We start from the raw sequence: 17559 nt of genomic DNA, 5'->3' as shown, positions 1-17559 counted from the left end.
GCAGCCGTATTGCCGTGATATGTGAGAGGAAGTGGATTTTATAATACTCCTTAACTAATCATATACAAATGATCGGTCTCAGCAAGCACTGCGTAGTGTGTTGTAACGTAACGCCACCGAAACGGCAACCCTCTGTAAACGTTATGAATTTAAACATGCCAGTTTGTAATATTTTGTATTTTGCTCTTCTTGTCTTTACTGAAATCAAACTAATCAAACAGCAGAATGCGCTTACAAACCAGGAGTGAGCGATTTGACTTTTGGCTAACGTAATGGACGCGCTGTTGTTGATGCTGACTCGCCTTTAGCAGACATTACATTTATTACAAATTTAACTTTAGATGAAACGTGTGTTTTAACTTCACCTGGGGAAACTGACTTCCCTTTCCGAGGCTCGGCTCGGTCGCTCCAGTCTTTGCCGGGATGCAGGGCCACCGCACCGCAGCAGACTCGCTGTGTGTGTGCGAGCCAGAATGTGCGAACGCCGCTCTGCACGTTTGATGCAGGGACGTAGCTAAGTATTTGAGGGGCAGGGGGCTAAGATTACATCTACAATTATTATTTATTATGAATTCATATAAATTAATTGTTTGTTTCAATGTTTTAAGAAGCCTGTGCACATAGTGGCAGTTTGTTTTTACAAGCAAAGTTTTTTGAACACCAAAGTTAGGGGGGCAGCTGGGGGGGCAAGGCCCTACAGTGGGGGGTCAGCTGCCCCCCCTTGCCCCCCTGTAGATCCGCCCCTGCTCATACTCTGCTTCTGACTGGCTAGTAGTCCTTACCTAGCTACTGTGCATGTGCGACTCCCAACAAAGATGGGATAGAAGTGAGATGCCTCACTCTGTAGCTAAAACAGAGAGCTCAACACACAGGGTGAAAAGAGGAGCTGCGGCAATGTGCAGTACAACAAAAATATGGTGTTTTTTGAAAATTAAACCATGTAAACCTATTCTGGTACAACCTCTAAATACAATTATGAACCTGAAAATGAGCATAATATGAGCACTTTAAATTTTTTTATTTGTAGTTTCGCTCTTCTACCACTAGATTCTGTTCGTAAGCATGGCCAGAGCTGTGCTTCTATTTACACACATTCCTGAGTGTAAGTACAAGTTGGTAAATTCCACACTTTGCGTGGCAATGTTCATATGCATTGCATACAGACACATCTGTGCGTACGCACGGTTGATAAATGAGGCCCCTGGATCTGGATCGAGAAGGTGTATACAGTGAGCTTGGCAGGCGGGGCAAATGATGAGACCTGGTGGTCGTGACTAGAGATATTCCGATACTGATTCCAGTATGTGAAAAGCCTCCGATACTGCCCACAATGCTGGTATCGGTATCAGAAAGTAGTGGAGTCTATGCACCAATCCCACAGCACGTAACTTAGCCCTGGAGAAAATGTACTTTAAAGTAGTTTATTTATGTTCTTTTTCTGTTATGACTAACTGGCAAACTGGATAACAAAAGAAAGTTCTATGGCGTTTATTGTTTGTGTTTGCTCATGTTTCACAAAGAGTTTAACCTGAGCCAGTTCGACAACAATGATAGAAATCATGTCACATCCATACAGGGGTAGTAGAATACAGCTGTTAAAACATAATAAAATATAAGTATTTTTTTAACAATCAGATCAGTACTCGGATTCAGCCAATACGCAAGTTCAGGTATCGTTATCGGGAAACAAAAATTGGTATTGGATCTAAGATCTCTAGTCGTGACGAGATGTTTTAATATCAGATTCAAATTCAGATTCTTTATATTGTCATAGTTCCTTGTGTACTTACATACATGAAAAGGCTGTTCTCCACCAGCCACTTGCAGTGCAACAGGAAAAGACAACAATCATACATACATATATACGAATACATAGACTAAAATGTATAAAACCAGATGAAAAACATTTAAAAACACCTCCTCCGATGAAACTTACTTTTTTATGGTCAATGAAATGGAGGACAGCAAAAGCAGCACTAGAATATGAAAGTGTTATGGACAATGATTTGATCGCTTAATGAACAAACTACAGAGTCAATGACAATGAATCTTTGTAATAAACTGAATGGTAGGATTTTAATCAGCTGACACAGACCATGCCAAATAGTATAAGGAAAAGCTTTTATAGAAAGCAAGACCATTGAATCGCTGTTAGCGCAACAAAATGCCAATGTGGTATTTTTTTATACAAACAAGCTTAAGGATTATATCTTTAAGTTATTAAGTTATGAAAGTCATTACAAAATAATACATCCCTTGCAAGACTGTAGCTATATGCGCTTCAGAAGGTTTTCATGCTTTTTCGCGCTCTCTGTTTTTGATAAGGTGACAGGTGTTTAATGTCTCACAAAGATACATATTTACGACGGAACAGATAGTCGAACAAAGCAGTTGGAACACCTGATTGAAGCCATCAATGTTTTTTTTTGGGACAAACTTTGTTTTCCCTAAATATGGAAACGACACATTCTCATTTTGTGATCTGAGGCTACATCTGCATTGCTACATTTTGGTTTCGAAGCAGAGTTTTGAGCCAAAAGTGTTTTTTATCTCCAGTAGAAGAACTAATCTCCGTTTAAACTAACACACTCAAACCTCATATCTCATCAACATTCTGGTGTACTGGGCATAAACAGGAGGCAGCTTGTAGACTTCGCCTGCTGCTGATAGTTGCCATGGTAAGGTTAGTAGTCTCAGAGAACGAGATGTCGTGACCCATAAGACCCAATCAGGTGGCGAAATGTTGGCGTCAGTGTCGGTGTTGCAAAAGGTCTCCGTTTGCGTCCGTTGAGACTGCAACACAACCCCGCAGATTCCAAACCAAAACGGGTCAGAAATGTCTCCGGTTTAGGAGCTCGGAGCAGGAGGAATGAGAGTGGGAAACGTAGCAGAAGATATTCCTTTTGAAACCAAAATGTAGCAATGTAATTGTAGCCTAAGAGGGCCACGGTCCAGAATGCTATGGCCCGTTTTACACTGGCTGCGTGGCGTGAGCGTAGCGTTTCTGTTGCGTGGCGGCTGCGTGGATTTTTCGATGTTTTTGCACACCAGAAACGTGTCTGACGCATTGCTGCTGCTGCTAGCTTTGTCTGGACACATGTATGTTTCCCATTGATAAACTGCACTCAAGCAGTAGTAGACTTCATGTTAAACATATAACAATAAATATATACTGATTTGATTACAGCAAAGACAACGTCGGCAGTATTGACGGCAAAATAGGCTACAGAATATTTTTTTCTGTATTGGCAGGTGCAATATTTATAAATTTATAAATAAATTACATTTCTATCTGCATTTATGTCAAAACCTAGAGACTTTCAAACATCAAAATGTCATTTATTAATATGTATTTGTGTCAAAATGACAATTTTATTTATAGTATCAAAACATAACAACAGTTATCGCAAGACACTTTACATATACTTAGTAGGCCAAACCTCCGGGACCTCTTAACCTGGGAGCCTTGCTGTCATCAGGTCAGCTGCTAGCTGCTATCATCCTCATCTGTCCTGCCGCCACGGCGTCACTGTTTTATTAATGAAACATGGCGGAGAAACGTAAATGTGCCGACAACTCCTCTGTATCAAAAAAGAAAGTAAGGCTGTATCTCGAGAGTTACCTCAACTTTGGTTTCGGGGGGGGGCTCAGCTTTTCTTAGACATGAGTAGGGGTGGCGCCAAGGAAAAAAGGTTGGGAACCACTGGTCTAGACCACACTCTCTAATTTACAAAGACCCAACAATTCCAGTAATTCCCCCAAGAGCATGCATTTAGTGTGACAGTGGCGAGGAAAAACTCCTTTTTAGGGAGAAACCTGGGACAGACCAAGGGGGTAAGCTTCGCTTCAGAACGCGAAACCTCCGATTACGCCATTTTGTTGCTACAAAGCGATCACCTCTTGTTAGCATTACACTGACCGCCATTTTTATTTTACGTCACTTGACTGCAAATAACTTTACATCTGAAGAGTTTAAAGACTCTATTTGTACATTGTTTATTTATAAAGAAACACGACAATGTATAAAAGGCTTCATTACCTTGTACCTCACGTTATAGCTCCATAGCAGACGTTTTTGTAAAAATAAGTTAACGATTGTGTCATAACCAAGTGACCTACTGTCGCACAGTAGAGGAATTACCGTACAGTACAGGAGAAGCTCACAGGCAGTTTCGACTTACATTAGCTGTTTAGGTTTAATTACTAATGTTAACTAGCATGTTAGTTAGCAATAATTAGCCTGTGCTTATGTTATCTCCTTACATATACCTACACTCTCCGTCTCTGTAAGATTGGAAATGATTGAGATTTCTCTTGTCACAGCTACCAGAAGACTTACAACTTACAGACACGTTGCTCACGTCACATTTACGTTGTCTCTGTCAGTTGGAGGCTGCGCAGTAAAGCAAGTGATCACCGGAAAAGTGCTTCTAAAGCCTTCACTGGTCTCCGTCCAGAGCAACGGGGTCTATTGGTCCATTGTATATATGTCAATGGGACAGACCCAGGCTCTTGGTGGGCGGTGTCTGACGGTGCCGGTTGGGGTGTGATGAACAGTGGCAATAATAGTCATAATAAAGATAACTATTAGTAGAAAACTACAAAAAGCATATTTTTGTATTCTGTTTTGCCTCGAAATGCTTCCAATCGCTTGCGTCGTTCCAAAATAGGCGTCGGTTCTATTTCTAGCGTGCACGCGTTTTCGAGACGTGCGTGTGAAAGCTCTAACCTGTTAACAATGGGAGCTGAAATAAAAACGCTCACGCCACGCAGCCAGTGTGAAAGAGGCCTCAAAGTCAGATGGACACAGTTAGGTGTTGCCGCGTGAGCCAAAGACATTCTATGCTTTAACTGTTTGGCAAAAAAAAAAAAAAAAAAAAATGTTTTCTTCACTAGAAAAGGCTTTGTCTTTTTACAAAATGTCCTTCCTCAGCAGTAGTGATCTGTGCCTCCTGTGAGGTTCAAAACAGCAAATTGACTGTTAAAAGTCACATAATCACAAATAAATAGGAGTCAACAGGAAGTCTATGTTCCTTTCACAGCCAGTCATGCATATCCAATGTAATCACAAACTGATTTCCATGCCTACTGTATCTCCATGCTTTCACAAATGTAATCAAATATTAGCGTCCCACTGTCGTGTAGAGAATCTGATGGAAATCCCATCACACACTACTACTAATTAAAGTGCGTGTGGTCTGTAATTTCCCTCTTCATTCTTAAGCGAAGGGTGAATTCTCAGCGTGTATGAAGAAGTAAAAAAGATGTTTACCAAAGCTGGAGTTGTTCCATTATCTCTCAAGCCTGTGGTGTTTGAGAAATTAGGGAGTGAGATTTCTATTAGGGCTGAACGATTTTGGGGGAAAAATCTAATTGTGATTTTTCTGCCAGATATTGTGATTACAATTTAATTTGCAATTATTATACCTTAAGTTCAATATTCACTGTGTAACACGAGACACCATCAAAGTCGCTCTATATTCTTATGCAGGGACGGGAAAATACAGTAGATATGAACTGCCAGCAATACGTGTTTTTCTTTTAACAAGCATGGAGCATTGACCATTTATCACAAAAGATAAAGTTGTAATAATAACAAAACAATTCCAATAAAAGAATATCAGTACTTTCCTGTAAACTGAAATGTCAGACAGGCCTCGGTTCAATGGCAGCATCTACGTATTATTACAATCGGTGGTATTTAACATTATTCCAGCATTTAAAACAGTAAATATAATAATAAAAAAGAGGAATAAAGAATGTGAAATCAAATGCTACACCAAATATTTAACTAAATATATTTCACATTTAATCAATAGTGGTCTTCATGATTAGCTAATTGAATACTTTAAATCGCGATTTCATTTTGAAAACGATGAATGGTTCAGCGCTAATTTCTTTTTTTATCGTTGTTGTTTAGCCTGGAAACCAGACAAATCTGCCGGCTCATGCTTGATTTGATTTGCTCTGGCGTCTGACGCCCCTCCCGTTTAGACAGATTTCCAGCCGTCCAGATGCTGGATGGACCAATCACAACAGTTATCTCACATGTGTAAGATGATGAGTGACAGAGGAGCGCCATGCTTGGATGACGTAACTGGCATTCTCCGTCCAGCTCAAAGCACCAGACTCACATTCTCCGATCAAACTGTCAAACTAGGTGCTGATCAAATATCAATCAACCTGCTGTTATTGTATTGCATATTTCTTGCCATTGTTGAAAATCGAAAATAAGAGATCTATGCATTTGCAAATGAGTCTGGCTATGCCAGGCTAGTGGTTAATGGCAGCGTCGCAGACCTTCTCTCTCTCTCTCTCTCTCTCTCCCTCCCTCTCTCAATTTCAATTTAAATTTCAGTTTGCTTTATTGGCATGAAAAAATAATAAATCTGTGTTGCCAAAGCATTGACACAAACACATACATATAAACAGCAAGAAGGAGTAAATACATCAGATATAATAATACAAGTGAACAGGATCATTGTGATATAATTGCAGATAATAAACAAATTCTGTGCATGTCCCTCAAAGGGTACGTTAAAAAAATAATAGAAAAAAGGTAAAAGAAAAATAGAAAAGAATAATACAAATGATAATGTATACAATTCTCTACTTATTTTGACTTATATTGTGGCAGGAAAACACATATTTAGCTGCTAGCCATGCCCAGTGTTGCCACAGTTACTCTGAAAAAGTAACTTAGTTACTTTACAGATTGCTTGATTTAAAAAGTAACAAAGTTAGACTACAAGTTACTTTATTAGTTACATTCAGCAACTGCCGACAACACCCCCACAGCCTCAACATAAAATTGACAACCGGTTTACTGTGAGGCAGCTCGGCATTGCCAGCAGTAGGGATCTGGTTTATTATGGCACGAAAGAGAGCGAGTCAACCGTGTTTAAGGGCAGCATTTTGTATGCACTGGAATTTTAATCAGCTTGATTTAAATGCTGCCAACATTTTATTAACCTTTTTTGGATTTGAATTCTCAAAGGGAATATACCGTATTCTCTCTCTCCCCTCTCTGTTTCTCTCTGTCTCTCTCTCTCTCTCTGTCTGTCTCTCTCTCTCTCTCTCTCTCTCTCTCTCTCTCTCTCTCTCTCTCTCTCTCTCTCTCTCTCTTTATCAGCGAGCATTCATCCAATGTTCCAAAGGCACATTTTGTTTACTAATCTGATATCATTTTAAAAGGCTAACTGAGAAAACAGTCGAGAACCCTTTTGCAATTATGTAAGCACATAATGTAATCTGAAAACTGCTGCCCTGGTTAAAAAAACAATGCAACTGATCTCAGCTGGTATTCTGTCTGTAATGGAGTGCAATGGAAACTTCTAAGTGGCCCCAAATACTGTATTGTGTGTGTGTGTGTGTGTGTGTGTGTGTGTGTGTGTGTGTGTGTGTGTGTGTGTGTGTGTGTGTGTGTGTGTGTGTGTGTGTGTGTGCGCATGTGCATTAGAAGACACAACATTTCTGTTTTTAATCACGGGACAAAGTCCGGTTTAATGACCTGCCAGAAGTTTTTCTTTTCTTTTACAGATTTATTTCTTAGCGTGCAAGTATTTTGTTGTTTTGATGTAAAATATGAAATGATTGATTGTGATCACTAACAATGCGACAGCTACAATGTGGGTGTTTTGCTGCACCATCCAAAACACTGACCACACAGCGTTGTGAGCGGGTGACCCGGTGACTCATGAAATATTGAAACAGCAGTTTAATTATATAACAGCGGTACGCAGTGAAGGATGCTCCGCAGTGCTGCTTGGTCGAAAATTGTCAGGGTTTCTTTTTCATGTTGAGGTCTGAAGTCCCATCCACACTTTCCCTTCAAAAGGTCCACGCTGTGGACAACCCGTCTGATTGTCTGACTGCACGTCTCTGTTGCCCTGCTGGACCTATCGTTAACCCTTGTGTGGTGTTTGGGTCTGTGGGACCCATTTTCAATGTTTGCTAAAATAAAAATTATACTATTTATCATTTTTTTCTAACTCTAACTCACTGGCCTTGGCTCATTTTCTGTGAAGAACAAAGAGAAATATTTTCAATGACTGCACATAGTACACCCCCCCCTCCTACACATAACTATTACATATGAGGTTTAAATGTAGGTGCTATGAAACTGTTGTCTTTCTGCACCTGCTATTCCCACACAAAGTTACAAAATTGTTACATTCCAAGCCCTTTCACCTGTTCTGATTAAGTTCTAAGAAATAAGCACCAATAATGATCAAAAATCTTGTTTCTATTTTTTTAGAGTTTTTATAATAGAATTTCCTTATTTTCTCACAAAAAACGAAAATGGTCATATATAAATGTGATCTCACAGGGGTAAATGGCAAATATGAACCATAAATGATGTATATATGATTAGTAATTGAGCTAAAGTAATTTAACTATTAAGTAATTTTACATAAATTGTTATGGCTGTATTGATTTAAATGCCTGATAATGTGGTGGGAACATTGGCTGTGTAACAAAAATATGAACACCATACAAGGGTTAAGTGGTGTTGCCGTGTTCTGAGACATCAGCATTTAACTTGAGTATATGTATATTGTATTCATTCATATATTGTACTGTAAGTCTGTGCTACCAACATTGCCATCTTGAGTTCAGCTTGCTTCATGTTTTCTGCCTCTGTCTGTTCCTTCATGACGAAGGATGAAATCGCCCATGTGCCCTCATGTGCCTCTTCTACGTGATGGTGCTTTTAATGTGCTGGGTAATGTCATTTTTCCCGCCATGCGCTACATTAAAATCAATGCGACACAGATTACAAAACGTGTGGAGGTTGTCGATATGACTAGGTAAGATGCATGTAAATTGTTGCGCCCCACACAGTTGAAATTTACAGCTATATTTCGATTTCTTTGCGGGAACACCGCCTTCACCTGCCACTTTTATCTGCTCGCTTTTGGGTCTGAACTTTCCGCGAAGCTTGCGCAGAGATCAACTGCGCAACTTGGCTATAGGTTGCCAGGTTGAGGTGACAAATGGGTTGAAAATTGTATATGGTGTGTGGATTGTGTGAATAGGATGCGTTTCATACAAGATATGGCAACTGGTCAACATTAGACAAACATATTGGTCTGATTATTTATAAAGGAGTTTGGGCCATGCAAATTACGGGAGAAAAAACAAACCGGGAGGGGTCCGGGAGACAGGGCTAAAAAACAGGAGAAACCTGGGAAAAACAGGAGTGTTGGCAGCTATGGTTTACACTGCTACGTTTTGGTTTATAAGCAGAGTTTTGAGCCAGAAGCTACAGTAGAAGAACTAATCTCTGTTTAAACTAACGCACCCAAACCTCATCTCTCATCAACATTCTGGTATACTGGGCATGAACAGGAGGCAGCGTGTGTAGACTACGCCCGCTTCTGATAGTTGCCATGGTAACATTAGTCGCTTAGTCTCAGAGAACGAGACGTCGTGACCGATAAGACCCAAAGAAACATTGGCGTCAGTGTCGGTGTTGCCAAAGGTCTCCGTTTGCGTCCGTTGAGACTGCAACCCAACTCCGCAGATTCCAAACCCAAACGGGTCAGAAGTGGGCTTGGAAATGCCAGAGCAGGGGGAATGAAAGAGGGAAACGCCATAGCAGGGGGAAAGAGAGGGGGAAACGCCATAGCAGGGGGAAAGAGAGGGGGAAACGCCAGAGCAGGAGGAATGAGAGGGGGAAACGCCAGAGCAGGGGGAATGAGAGGGGGAAACGCCAGAGCAGGAGGAATGAGAGGGGAAACGCCAGAGCAGGGGGAATGAAAGAGGGAAATGCCAGAGCAGGGGGAATGAGAGAGAGAAACGCCAGAGCAGGGGGAATGAGAGGGGGAAACGCCAGAGCAGGAGGAATGAGAGGGGGAAACACCAGAGCAAGGGGAATGAGAGGGGGAAACGCCAGAGCAGGAGGAATGAGAGGGGGAAATGACATTGCAGGGGGAATGAGAGGGGGAAATGACATTGCAGGGGGAATGAGAGGGGGAAACACCAGAGCAGGGGGAATGAGAGGGGGAAACGCTAGAGCAGGGGGAATGAGAGGGGGAAACGCTAGAGCAGGGGGAATGAGAGGGGGAAACGCTAGAGCAGGGGGAATGAGAGGGGGAAACGCTAGAGCAGGGGGAATGAGAGGGGGAAAAACCAGAGCAGGGGGAATGAGAGGGGAGAAACATAGGAAAATATATTCCTTTTTTTAAATCAAAATGTAGCAATGTGAATGTAGTATGTTTTGTGGAACCACAGACACTGAGGTCAAAGTTAACTCTGAACTTTGATTTCCTAACTTTGATATTTCAGTGAAAACCAGTCGCGGTGCTGTTGGTGCTCAAACCCCTGGGAGATGAGAGATACGTTCCCCTTTCAGCAATATTCACAAAGAAGGCTGGACGCATGGTTATTGGCTTCGAGAAGGAGCGCTACTGTGTCTTTCTGTTTTTGTCCCCTCCCACCTTGTTCCTCTCTCCCTCTGTGTGACAGAATGAGGACACTAAGTTCTCTCTGTGGGGCATCACTCTGAGAGGTTGAAGTGGATGAAAAAAGCAGCCCTGGCTGCTACGGACATGCAAGGAATACATGAGAGCACATTTCATAATTTGAATTCCCTTCTGTGATGCAGTTGCTTTGAACGTGCACACTCTCTCATTCACACACGCACAGCACTCTGCAGCTTGTGTGTGTGTGCGTGTGTGTGTGTGTGTCTGTGTGAGTGTGTGTGTCTGTGTGAGTGTGTGTGTGTGTGTGTGTGATAGATAGATAGATAGATAGATAGATAGATAGATAGATAGATCGATCGATCGATAGATAGATAGAAATGACTCTGTTACAGCCGCAAGTTATAGGGACATACATACATTCTCACTCACACACCTTCAGAAAATACAAGAAATAAAAAATAAGACAAAATAAAAATAAGATCACAGAAGATCAAAATACTACTGAAAAGAAATAGCCTCGGGAAGGAACTTGTTTTGGTGGAACGTGTACGTTGAAAAGTTGTTTTAGTCGTGCAACAGAAAACTCAGATTGGACAGATAGTCTGGATAGCTTTGTGAATTTACCCTGCAAAGATCTGAGATATTGTTATTTATTTTATATACTAATGATTGTGTCAGCCACCATTCCAACTGCTCACTGATTAAGTTTGCAGATGATGCTGCCCTAGTCGGTTTTTTAACAGATAACGAACAGGACTACAGGACTGAGGTTGACCATTTCCATGAATGGTGCAATCAAAAGTCACTAATTTGAAACATTTCAAAAACAAAAGAAATGGTGATTGATTTTAGGAAAAGGCCCCGTCCACTGCAACCTGTTACTATTCATTGAGACTGTGGAGGAGTATAAGTACCTGGGCACTATTATTGATTACAAACTCACCTGGTCTGCCAACACACTAGCAAAATACTCGAAAGCACAGCAACGGCTCTATTTTTTAAGGAAACAGCATAGTTTTAATGCAGACAAAACATCGCCATCCAGTGTTGGGGGCTTTCTGTCCAGAACAGGAACATGCTGGACGAGTTGACTAAAATGAGCAAGAAAATGACTGGATCCGATGTTAAAAGCATCTCCAACCTCACAGAACATTATACCCTCAATCTGGCCCTGAGGATACTGGATGATCCACTTGGCTCAGATTCCCCCCCCCCTCTGGACGTAGATTTCGAATACCCCTAACGAAAACCAAATTACCATTGCCATTACATCGTTTGTGCCGAGGAGCATTCAGTTACTGAACTGATCAGAGACATTTTATAATGGGCACTATTGATTATTTATTTAATTATGTATTGATTCCTCTTAGCTATTGGACTGATGATTGCATGTCACCGGAACCGGAGCAATCCCAGAAGTGGAATGTGGTGGATATAGACTAGGTAATAGGGATTTTGGAATTGACTCTGAATATCAGAGTGTGTTGACACCAGAGTCACGGCACAGCAGCAATGAATCATGGGCCACCGCTTGAGTGGAACTTGGTAGCCTAAGACAATCAAGCAGCAATTATTTACAGCCAAATTTTGGAAAATCAAGTTAGCTGATAAATGTTGATGGGCATTAGCTTGGCATATGTGTGTGTGTGTGTGTGTGTGTGTGTGTGTGTGTGCGTGTTGTTCTGGCCACTGCTGCACACACTTTCCCTTCCCATGCAAGCATGAAATCATGTGAAAACTTTGTCTGAGTCACTCAACACTCTAACAGCCCTGACCTCAGGGGATGTGGAAATTCACTCTGAGCTACACACACACACACACACACACACACACACACACACACACACACACACACACACACACACACACACACACACACACACACACACACACACACACACACACAAATACATAGTCAAGTCAATTTTATTTATATAGCCCAATAGTACACATCACAAATTTGCCTCAAGGGGCTTTAAAAAAACGCACATATGCACATGGCATGTGGCATCCTGGACATTTTAGTGGATTTTAGTGCTTAACATTATGCCCAGAATTATTATTGTATCGGGTTATGTTGTTACCTTGGTCCTCCCACCATTATTTTTCTGGTTATTCTTATTTAAAGTGCTTTGTGTGACTTGTAAAACAGTGGAAAAAGTCACCATTTCACCTTAAGTTGGTCTAGGGGGAACGCGTACACACTGATTGAGAGAGAGAGAGAGAGAGACAGAGAGAGAGAGAGAGACAGAGTGAATAAATGAGAGCATAAAGAGTCTTCCTAATTGAATTCTAACACTCTGTTAAGCTTCATTTCAATCAGGAGAGACTCCATTTTAAAAAGTGATTAAAGACATTTATTGGTGCGCAATAGTGAGAAAAAGAGTGAGTGTTTGGAATGTGGATTGTGAAATGTGAGTTTAGCGAATAAACCCCATTGTGACATCATCATTTTAGAGGGAGTAGTGATGCCATTAGCAGTACAGGAATATCCCCCCAAAGAAGAAATGTGTATACATTATACACAGACACAATATTCCTTAACTTACTGGGCAGCAGCTGATTTCTAATGAAAATTAGTGGAAGAAATGCATGAGGTATGGACTTTGTTTGGGGCAAATCTTGTCAAATTATATTTTAACTGTAAGAATTGACTCCTAGGTCCTCTAGTAGTAACTCCCACTCCTATCACAGCTCTGTTTTCCATGTAGTTACTCTACATGTAAAACACTGGGATCATTGTAAGGATAGTGGCTCGTTCCCATCCCGACAGTGACAGGGACACCATGTGGGAATCAAATCAAACGATTCATTTTGTACAAAACTTTTTTTTTTGTTCCTCTTGTAGATCAAGTCAAGACAAGCTTCCTGATATAGTACAACTATATTCTACTCTACACAATTTGATGAGGGCACCAAGCCATATTATTGTGCTTTGTTGTAGAGAGCTTTTTTTTTAATTTCTTTTCGTTTACTCAGTAACATATGTGATTTGAAATGTAGCAAAGCACAATACTTCAAACAAAATGTACTTAAGTAAAAGTAAAATTACAGATTAAAAAAAAACTACTTTAAAAAGCAACAGTTCACAAACAACTACTAAATTACAGTAACATGAGTAATTGTGATTCATTACTTTCCAACTGTGGAAATGTTGTTTCAGATGCTAAAACTGGGAGCTCAGTGGCAGCCAGCCAAGGACCAATTAGAATGGTGGTACAGTGTACGAGCTAATAAACTTTTGGCTCTCTGATCCAAATGAGTGCTTTTGGCCTCTCTCTCTCTCACACACACACACACACACACACACACACACACACACACACACACACACACACACACAGAGAGAGAGAAGGTGAAATGGTAAAAGCGACAGATGGAGGAAAAGCTTGTTGTTGCCTCTTTAGTCCTATTTTCTATTCAAAAGCAGGTTGCTTGTTATTTAATTGCATATTTTGCATAGAGCTGATGGCATCACGTTTGGGGGTCGCTGTATGGGATGACCGCCAGGTTAGCAGGGGCAAGGAGATCACAACTCAGCCCCTGAATGTACTTGTAAGTTTCAAAAGTGTTCTTTTTGCTCTTTCCAAGGATTTTACACAACTCTTTCAAGTGCTTCAATATCTGCAGATACAATCAAATATAACAAGATATTCTTTCCCGTAACAATATTCTCTTTTTGTCACCTTTGACTGAAGCTGTAATTACTTTCCCCTGCAATTCTGGCAATATAAATAGCTATAAAGCCTGTACCACTGTATTGGGAAACAATAGCTTTTTCATTTTAGAGTGCAGTCTTGATTTGTTTATAAGAAGACAGAAGAGGAAAAAATAACCGTCTTACTGAATTTTCCTGCATTTATTAGAGAGTTGACTGGGGAAAGATGTGAGGAAATGAGGGAAGGGAGATGGGGAGCAAAATGCAACAAAGCCAGACTCCAGGAACATTGTGGATCATGGTCAGCACCTTATGTAAATTCCCGAGCCACCAGAGGCCTAGTCTTTATCAACAACGCTTCATTTCTGGGATTTTTTGGTGCCGAATGTCCCTCATTTCGGAAGAATGTCCCTCACCTTCCTCTTTCTTTGTGTTGGCATTGTAAACTCCGGTGGATTTATGAGGACTATGGTTAACTGCTGATCTCTGCAGGGTAAATCCAGACAACTAGCTAGACTATCTGTCCAATCTAGCCAGACCCTCCTTCGCAACGCTGTGGAGGTAGAGCTGGCTATGCGAGACTACCAGAGGCCCTACTAATTGTATTTTACACTTTTCTACAATCACTTTGCTACTAATTTCAGAACATTGATGTCATTTTTCCAAACTCTAGACACAAAACTCAAAACGGTCATCTTGTGTAACATAGACTGTCCAATGTTCAAATGCATTGTGCATTCATATCTTTAAATAAATCTTGCACTTGCACAATCATTGGTTAAAAAAAACTAATTGATTGTGAAATACCATTGAAACGTTACTTTAGATCACCCACACACAAGCTACCCATAGATTCACTGTGTCATTGTTCGTACAATCATTACAGTTTTTTACAATCACTTTGGCACTAATTTCCGAACCTTGACGTCATTTTTCAAAACTCTAGACACAAAACTCACAACCAATGATCAAAATACACATTTTTCAAAACTCTAACACTTTTTATATATATATATATATATATATATATATATATATAGTACAGGCCAAAAGTTTGGACACACTTTCTCATTCAATGCGTTTCCTTCTTATTTTCATGACTATTTACATTGTAGATTCTATATATATACGTTAAATATTGTAGTATATATATATATACTACAATATTTAACGATTGTAAGAACAATGACACAGTGAAACTATGGGTAGCTTGTGTGTGGGTGATCTAAAGTAACGTTTCAATGGTATTTCACAAGAAATTAGTTTTTTGAACCAATGATTGTGCAAGTGCAAGATTTCTTTAAAGATATGAATGCACAATGCAATGTTTTGAACATTGGACAGTCTGTGTTACAAGTGATGACCATTTTGAGTTTTGTGTCTAGAGTTTGGAAAAATGACGTCAAGGTTCTGAAATTAGTAGCAAAGTGATTGTAAAAAACTGTAACTATTGTAGTAGAAAATAGGTGATACATTCATTATGGTACTACAAGTAAATACATCCCTGTTAAAGTACTGCAGTAGTAGAGAGAATACTACAGACCAATGTGCAATGTGGTGATGGTGTGTGTTGGGCTGTGAGGGTGACCTACGCTCCGCTGTGCCTGAACGCATGCTGTGGAGACAGACAGAGGGCTGGAGCTTCTGCTGCTGCTCTGCTTGCATGCTGCTCACGCTACACTTGCTGTGCAGACACGCTGTATGGGTTGTACAGTTAGATGTGTGAAAAGACTTTGCTCTTTGAGGGAGCTCTCAAAGAAATCTGAGCAGCAATTAAGGATTCTGGGAGAACTAATTCCCCCTCACATCAATGTTTTTTTTTTTTTTTTTACATTTTCAGAAATATCCTTAGCCTTTTCGCTTTCTTGCAGAGAGTTAGATGAGAAGGGTGATAACACTATCATGTCTAAATGTTAAATAAAAAGCCACAGCCAGTAGCCAGTTAGCTTAGATAAGCGTAAAGCCTACCTACCAGAATTTCTAAAGCTCAATGAGTGACACGTTGCATCTCATTTGTTTAATCCGCATAATTCAAGTATAAAAACAACAAGTTGTGCTTTTATAAATGGGGTTACGTGCTGAAAGATTTCCTGGCCTGGAGCAGTCTCGTCTTGGAAGTTGCCAGGTTTCATGGCTGAACTTCAATTTGTTTTCGTTTTTCGGATTAAGCAGGCTTAGCAACATCTGAATCAAAGTTAGTTTAGTTTTTAGTTAGCAGGGATGTCAGGGTCAGTGGGTCGGTCCACCACTTTGGTCCAGACTGAAATAGCTCACCAAGTAAAGGATGGGTTACTATATGTAATGTGGTACAGACACATAGTGGTGAGAGGGTTAATCCGAAAATCCTCAGAGTCATCATCTAGTGCAAAGGTGTACAATTAAAATGCAAAGAGGTCCAGGTACTAAAATTTCCTCTCAGCAAAGGTCCGAACCTCATAATGTTGAAATTGCGTCCTGTATAACATACCCCTATGTCTATTTATTTTCTAAAGTAGGATACTGAATCATAATTGAACTTGTATGGAAAACAAATAGTCTCTGTCCAGACTCTGGACCAGTTCCCAGACAATGTGTCCTAATGACTTTTCATTACGCATCATTGTGATATTATATGATATTCATGGTTCTGGGTGAAATGTCTCAACAACTGTCGGATGGATTGCCGTGAAGTTTGGTTCATACATTGCTATCTCCCCTCAGGATGAGTTGTACTTACTTTCATCAACCCTTAACTTTTCATCCAGCGTCTTCATCAGATCAAACGCTCAGTGTGTCCAGCATGCTAACGTGCGAACGTGGTAAACTTAAATGGTTAACATGGTAGGAATGATACGTGCTAAACGATAAACAAAGCGCTACTGTGCTAACAGTCTCACGGAGCTTCTGGCTGTAGAATCAAAGTCTTGTTGAATGATAAAGTTTCAATAAATCAGTAACTAATATTTAATATTATAAATATGGAAGAGGATTAGGGCCACATATGAAAACATTTATTTGAGTTGTGGATTTAGAGTCAGAATTCTGACATTTTTTTTATAAAAACAGTCAACATTGTTTTTGATGAAGTTCTGACTCCATGATTTTTATTTTCATAATTCTGACTTTATTTTTATACTATATTTTTTAACTCTCACTTTAAACTCAGACAGAAAGAAAAAATATTTTTTTTCACATGTGGCCCATATAAAGACATGCTTACAGTAAGATTATTAAATTATTAGAACATTTTCAGGGACTTTAATTTCAGTTCAGTTTTATTTTGAAAAAAAAAGGTTTTAGTTTAATTCAAATTTGATTTTAGTTTGGCCTTTCAAGCTGACAAGAAGAAATGTCAGTTGGTTAGCACTCACTGCCATTGATCTAATATCATTTTTTCATGTGTCTATATAAACACAGGGGACACATGACATGGACATATTTTTATCGGGACGGCGACAGAACAGATGCCCTTGAGTCGAGGCTAAAAGATGGACG

This window comes from Perca flavescens, chromosome 10 (assembly GCF_004354835.1).
Source record: "Perca flavescens isolate YP-PL-M2 chromosome 10, PFLA_1.0, whole genome shotgun sequence".
Classification (NCBI taxonomy): Eukaryota; Metazoa; Chordata; class Actinopteri; order Perciformes; family Percidae; genus Perca; species Perca flavescens.
This window is presented reverse-complemented; position numbering follows the sequence as displayed.